Source organism: Etheostoma spectabile, chromosome 23, assembly GCF_008692095.1.
Source record: "Etheostoma spectabile isolate EspeVRDwgs_2016 chromosome 23, UIUC_Espe_1.0, whole genome shotgun sequence".
Classification (NCBI taxonomy): Eukaryota; Metazoa; Chordata; class Actinopteri; order Perciformes; family Percidae; genus Etheostoma; species Etheostoma spectabile.
Genome location: NC_045755.1, coordinates 749,598 through 756,824, shown reverse-complemented (window position 1 = coordinate 756,824; position 7,227 = coordinate 749,598). Strand labels below are relative to the sequence as shown.

At 43.8% G+C, this 7,227-nt stretch overlaps 1 protein-coding gene and 1 long non-coding RNA gene across 5 annotated transcripts in view; one reads left to right on the top strand and one right to left on the bottom strand.

Moving 5' to 3' along the window:
* Window positions 1–7,227, top strand: part of ttll12 (tubulin tyrosine ligase-like family, member 12) — a 114,392-nt gene that overhangs the window by 79,989 nt on the left and 27,176 nt on the right. The gene's annotated exons all lie outside the window — the stretch shown is intronic.
* The window catches only part of LOC116673154 (uncharacterized), a 13,410-nt gene that overhangs the window by 2,108 nt on the left and 4,075 nt on the right, over window positions 1–7,227 (bottom strand). The window contains exon 3 of the long non-coding RNA XR_004327770.1: window positions 5,608–5,612. This is a non-coding gene — a long non-coding RNA (uncharacterized LOC116673154). The remainder of the gene's footprint in view (window positions 1–5,607; window positions 5,613–7,227) is intronic.

Below are 7,227 nucleotides of genomic sequence, written 5' to 3'. Positions count from 1 at the left end.
CCGCCAGTTGGTTGAATAGCAAGCTTACGTTGAGCTTACTACCCAAGCACACGTGACAATAAATACTTTAATTTAAAAGGTCAGCTTTTACACACTGATGGCGGTCCGTCCGCGGACTTCAGGACCTGGAGCGAGCTCACCAGCAGTGGTTTTCATTTTGCTGTTAAAGTGGTAATTGTAAATTGGCTTTATTTATATGAGCGCTTTTCCAGTCTAACCACTGCTCAAAGGCTTTTTACATCTACAAAACCTTCACCATTCACACACCCACATTCTACACTGTGAACCGTGGCTGCCGTAAAGGGTGCCGCCTTCTCATCAGATACACACTCACACACATTCACACACTGCCGATTCGCAGCTGGTAGCTCGCGGATAGGTTTAAAACTGAGCCACAAAATTCCCCTATTTAAAGTTGCTTGTGAGATAACTAAAATGGTATTTTTTATAAGCTTGGTTAGTTTCGCAAATCATTCCACCAACACTGGCGGGGGCTCCAGGGAGGCTTGCCGTCGCTTACCGGTCTGGAGCGCGTCCGTGTCCCGCTGGGTCATATCATGTCTCGTCGTCAGCGACTTTCTAGCGGTTTTTCCACGTTGGCCTAGCCCCACTGACGGCTGGATCCGTCTTCCTGCAGGACCTGGTGCTCAACCGCCATGGTTTCAGGGCTGGACTGTACAAGTGTTGAAGTAATTAAAGGTATTGTATTAGAAGCGTGCGGTGGCTGTGTTACTAACTGCTAGCTTTCAGCTACTAAATAAGCCCGGAAGAGTGTCCGCTCATCAGGTGATAGAACCCTGCTGTCCCCGGCCGCCTGTTGGCTCGGCTCACAGACTAAGTCAACAGGTACAAATTATTTTGCAACCAATTATCGCAGAAGTGTGCAAAAACTGGAGACTCAAACTCCCGCTGTGTGAATGGAGAGAGCACACATGCAGCGACCAGATTTCCAAGTTGTAATCCCTGAGTTTGTGGTTGCAGCTATCTACTGGAAAAGTGACCAAGTGAAAAAAAACACGGGTACAGATTTTTTTCACAAGCTCCAAGTCATATTTTACAAGTGCTCACAGGCATCTACGCGCTTTCACTTTTGCAACCAAATTTACCTTCATACCATTGGTTCAACCCGGCTCTCGCCGTGGTTGAGCCAGTTTTGTTTCCCTCCCATCCTGGAGTCTACTCCACCGGTGAAACCCTGATCGAACGAATGACCAATTGGTTAGGAATAGTCTATATATTCTTGTCTCATTAAACCTTTAGAACACTGTGAACTAGACCATGGCTTCGTGTTGCTGTTATTACAATCTCGTTTTGCTTTTAGTGAACATTTTTCAAACACTCGCAGGTTGGCACTTGATAGAGTTAAAAACTCCTCTGTCATTACTTCTTTCTATAGAGCTCTTGCTTGGCCTTCATTTTTTGCAACTCGCAATTAATATGTTTTGTCTGACGCTTTTCTTTCCGAGATTCACACTAGTCCGTCCTTCACAATGTAGATAAGTGACACTTATGTGACAGGACGGAAGAAAGAAAGACTAGTAATTTAGGAGTGTCAGGCAGAGGTGGGAGGTACACTGTTACACTTTACCTTCACAGCCCCACTTTGTGTTTTGTTGCAGATAATCCTCGATACTTTCCAGTTTCCAAGATATTTTTAATCGCTTCCATTTGCACAGCATGTGTTGGTTTTAATCATCATCAGCTTTGGAGAACAATCTATAACAATTTTATTAAAATAACAAAGCAATGCTTGAGGTGACTGAGCTACAGAGTGGCACATGTTTTTCTAGCCCTTAAGCATCTTGGAAGTTAGATAGTAACCCGTTACAGAGAGAGTGGACAAGAAAAAAAGGTACGGCCCAACAAAAAACAAAACTGAACTGCAAACCGATGAGTTGAGTTGATCATACAATTTGTGTGACTGTGCAGTGCTCTTTGGCTCTCCATAACAGGTCTGGAACATATGGTTGTAGAGGGGGGTGGTATATGCATGCCCTTAGCACAGTCCCTGGGCTGAAGTTCAACTCAAAATCTAGGTGCATCACTCGCTCAGCCTGACCCAGGAATCAGAACCACACACATCAATCAACAATGATTAGAATACACAGAACTGATAGCTTGAAATTTATGGAGACTACTTCACAGTTTGACCCATTCCTCGTCTTCAGATTAGACACGAGCTTAAGTCAGTAGATAACATACACCTTGATCATACCAGATGGGTCACTGACCATTCTCACTGCACCATAACTAACACATCCTTTACTGTGAGGCCTCCAGGAACGTACACATACTGTGACGCACGTTACTGTATTGAGTAGTTTTGTTGTGATTTGGCATTTTTCCGTGGTTTTACATCGGATTTGTAACATGTACTTGATTAGGTTTTTGAATGAAGTAATGTAGGTAGGTAGTAACATAGCGAGCCATCGTGAAAGCTTCTGGTAATTTGCAATATGGTATTTCAAGCATTTCACAGCAATAACATTGCACGTGTAGCGCAAAACCACACCCCCCTGCTTCTCTATTCACAAGCCTGGATTCCTGTACTAGCCTTTAGACTAGCAGTTTCTACACCAGCCGGTATTGATGAGGGTTGTCAGTCCGACCAGATCTCTTTCACTGTTCACTGTTGACTAGGTAAGCGTACCTAACACTACATGTCAGGGTTTCCTGTGCTGTGTTGGTACGGTGTTGGTAGCTTGTTGCGGCTCACCAATACCAGCTCAGCTTTGTTAGATTGCTATGACTCTGGCTACTGTCCGCTAAACACTTATTCATAGTGGTTTCTCTGCCTAATCACTCACATATCTTTTCATTTTTCAGCAACTTGTTGTTAAATAACAGCTGTTTTTAACGGCTTGGTAGCTACCACTACCGTACTTTAGTTACGCCAGCGACTTTTAGCTTAGCATTTAGCCAGGAATGTCGTCTCCCTTCTCCTAGCTTTTCTCTTGCTCGTGTGTGAGATGTTTAGTTACTCTCTGCAATCCTTTAGGGTAATGGGTAAATGTGTAACAGTGTAGTTTATTTATAGACATGGAGGCGAGGCTTAGTGATTTAGAAGTCCGGACCGCACCAGATAAGATATGTCGTTAAGTTACCTACAGCTAGCCACCCCCCCCGTAGTCGGCACGGGCCGCCTGATCCTGAGTTAGCCTCTGGTAGCCGTCTTCCGGCAACTCCTGAGCACCAGGACCAAGTTCCTGGGTTACTGTTGTTGCAAAAATCGTCTGAGTCTGTCAAGCACGGCCGCCCCAGCCTGTTAACGTTTCTACAGATTTTCCCCCTCCTCAGCAAACACCCGCTGAGAAACCACCTTGATTACGGTAGCTCCTTTTGAGAACGGGAAGTTAGCGAAGCCGTCAGCCATAGTTTAAGTGCAATCCAGGGGCTAGAGCGTGTGACATTGGGTCTTTATTTTGAAACTGCTGGCAAAGGATAAATGTAAATGCATTAGACTTGTTATTCACGGGGCGTTAATGGACTCTCGAGTTGCGCCAAACGGAGGTTACAAATCAATGTTTATCGGTGTGTACCTACGCAAAGCAATGACATACACCATAGTTTTTCTCTGGACCCCTGCCAAATCGACCCAGCGATGACAATGTATAGCGCAATGTCGTGCTTTCGCCGCTGGCCTATCAGGGGTGTCCAGATATGATGTGGCTTTGTAGATCACTGGCAGTCGTTCTGGGGCAGACCTGGTCTACTTGGAGGGACTGCATTCATCCCACTTGGGATGGAGCAGCTCTCATTCTAGAAATCTTGCAGTTTATTAGTTGGACCCTAATCACTTGACAATCGCAGAAGTTGGACAGGAGGCAAAAACAGTCGCAGTCTAACACACTTCTCGCCGCCTTTAGCCAGTAGTTTACCTATTAAAAACCCCCCTAGTGCGGTGTTTGCCCCCGTCCATTGAAATTATTTAATTCAAGGTAACAGAAAGAGGAGCTGTGCATGAAAACCTTCATAACAATTAAAACCAGAATGCAATAGTGCCAAGAATATAATTAAATGTGGAACGGCTTAAACACAATCTCTCTCTTCTAAGGGTACTAGGTAAATGATTAATATCATATTCTAATGTGATTTTTATTTTTGTCTTACTGAAACCTGGCTTGCTGATGGAGAATATGTTAAGTCTCAATAATCCACCCCCCCAGTCATATTAACACTCACATTCCTCGAGGCACAGGCCCAGGCGGTGATTGCCGCCATCTTGATTCTAGTCTACGATCAGCTCTAACCTAACAAATTATGAACTATTTGTAAAGTCTTGTTCTTAGGTCTTTCACACCCAGGCTGGAAATCATGCAGCCCATTTTCTATTTGTTATACTGTTAACCAGACACCTGTCCCTACTCTGCATTCTTATCCGAATTTGCAGATTTTGTCCAACTTATGCTAGAAAAACTGACAAAGTTGTGATTGTAGGGGATTTTAATATTCATGTGGACAATGAGAATGATAGCCTTAATACTGTGTTTATCTCTCTATTAGATTCTATTGGCTTCTCTCACAGGTTCATACCCTACTGTTGTAAAATAATAGCCAGTCTGATGTTTTTATGAGCAGGCACTCATGCACTGCCGAGTAAAAGCTGGCTTGAAGTAGTAAATTAATTAACCAAAGGTGAATAGAGTGTGTGTATGTGTGAACTATTTCATTATGCGTGCGCTGGTGTTGCAGCTAGGCGGGCGCGCACGGAAGCTTCCTTAATCAGAACAAGCTACAGTGAGCGCGAAGAATAGATCTGTGAGGCAAGGACACTGAAGTTTCCGGACGTCCTGATAACTCATAGAACAGACGTTTCGACTGAGAAGGATCGCATAAGCGGTCTTGTTGGGTAAATTGATAACCCTGAAGATACTAGTAAAAACAGATAGTGCCAAGAAGGAAAGGGAAAGGCAAATATGAGTGTGCCCAGCAACCTAGAGCTGACGCATCGGCTCCACAAGGGAACCTTTATAATAATTAGCACACATTGTCCAAGTGTCCATTTTTGGTGGAAACCTCTGTACTAACAAGTTCCATTCGGACCGTTCACTTTTAACTGCCCGGAAAGCATTTTTGGTCTGTCTGCATTGAATAAATGTGCTTTGTGTGAAATTAATAATTGGGTTTAGAGGTCATTTGCATACATAGTGAAACTCAAACAATTCTCCAACACTACTCACCGTTTGCAACGCACACCCTCGATCTTGTTCTGGGGTATGTGGTAAATTGTTGATCCCATTAGCATTTTAATTCATTACCAATTCACAAAGTAACGGGAGGACCCTATGCTAATTTTAGCCCCATGGTTACACACTGAACCTTGCAAATTAAAGCATATCACGGAAACTTGAGAAGATTTGGGCGTTCACCAAATTGGAAATTCCCTTTTAATCCTGGCAAGATATCTTAAACTTAGGAAGGCCTTGTACTGCCAGAGCCAATACTACTCGTCATTAATAGAGTAAAATAGCAAACAACCCCGAGGTTTCTTTTCAGCACTGACCAGATAACGGAGGCACAGCTCTCACTGAGCCAAGTATCCCCTATCTCTTGTTATAACACTTATGAACTTCTCAATAGAAATGTATAACTATAGAGCAATTGCACCAGACCTGCCTTTAACTGACTTTCTCTAAACTCATGCACCTTATGAAATCAACTTAAAACCAGATATAGTGTTTAACTGGCTTTGCTTCACTTGATCTTTATCAATTTAATTTTCAATCATTCTTTATCTAAACCTCAACCGCGTCTTAGACGCAACCACCCACTATGCTACTTAAAGAAGTTTTTACCATTAGTCAACACTCTCTCACTAAGATTAACGTATCCTACTCTACCCTAACCAGGTTTTGTATCCCTCCCCACTCTCCACCTTCCTTGACCCTAACCCCAACTGTTTCTCCCCCTACCCTTATCCGGTTTGTTACGCATCCCCCACTTTGACCTTCCTTGACCCCTAACCCCCACAGTTCTTTTCTCCCCCCTACCCCTAACCATGGTTTGTATCCCTCCCCACTTTGACCTTCCTGAACGCTACCCCAACGTTTCTCTCCCTTCTCCCCCTAAACCCGTTCAGTGTGTATCCAAAATCCCCCACTTTGACCTTCCTGACCCTAACCCCACTTTTGTCCCCCTACCCTAACCAGGTTTTTGTTCCTATCCCCCATTTGTACCCCTCCTGACCTTCCTGACTTTTTTTGACACACTGACTTCCTCTATCTTTCTATCTTTCCATTTATGTGCAATCATGTCCCGAAATGCTCTTGTACTAACTAGCTGCGGGGCTACCCCCGGAGCCTTTTGTTCTTTTTTCCCAGCATGTTCCCTCGGATCAGAGAGGCTCCAAAATCATGGTAGCAGCTGTCGCCATGGTCCCGCTCCATTTCTGCGATACCATTTTCCACTTGCCTACACTCTCTGGCTCTGCGTGCCCCTACATCCTGCTGTGCCTTATAATGCCCACAGTGCCCTGCTATTGCCATGAACTTACAAAGACTGCTACAAAGTACTATTTTTTGCTATTTTGTGTTGTTTCCACTCTTCATTCTGACCCCAACCGGCCCGTCAACACCGCCTACCGCCAAGAGCCTGGGTCTGACCCCGAGGTTTCTGCCTAAAGAAGTTTTCCTCCCCTGTCGCACTGTTGCTTGCTCTGGAGGAACACTACAACTGTTTGGTCCTTGTAAATTATGGAGTGTGGTCTAACCTCCTCTATCACTTTAAAGTGTCTCGAGATACTCTTGTTATGAATTGATACTATAAATAAAATTGAATTCACTCTATCTTTATTAACACGGCTATGTACCCGCACCCTTTAAGTTAGCTGTAATTAAACCTCTTCTGACAAGCCCAACCTTGATCCAGCATTTTAGAGCCACGCTATTGAACTATATCCAATTCTTCCATTTTCCTCTAAGATTCTTTGAAAAGCTCGACAAACAGCTATGTGCTTCTGCATAAGCAACAGCTTATTGAGGATTTTCGGTCAGGATTTAGAGTTAATCTAACTGTACAGGAGCATCGCACTTGTAAAATTACTATGCCTCCTAATTGCATCAGACAAAGAGGCTTAATCCTGTACTTGTGTTTTAGATCTTAGTGCTGCTTGATACATTGACCTCATATTAGTCACATAGCTGTTTGGCGACTGCTTTCTCAAGAATCTTAGAGAGAAATGGAAGATTGGATATAGTTCTATAGTTGGCTAAAACATCTGGATCAAGG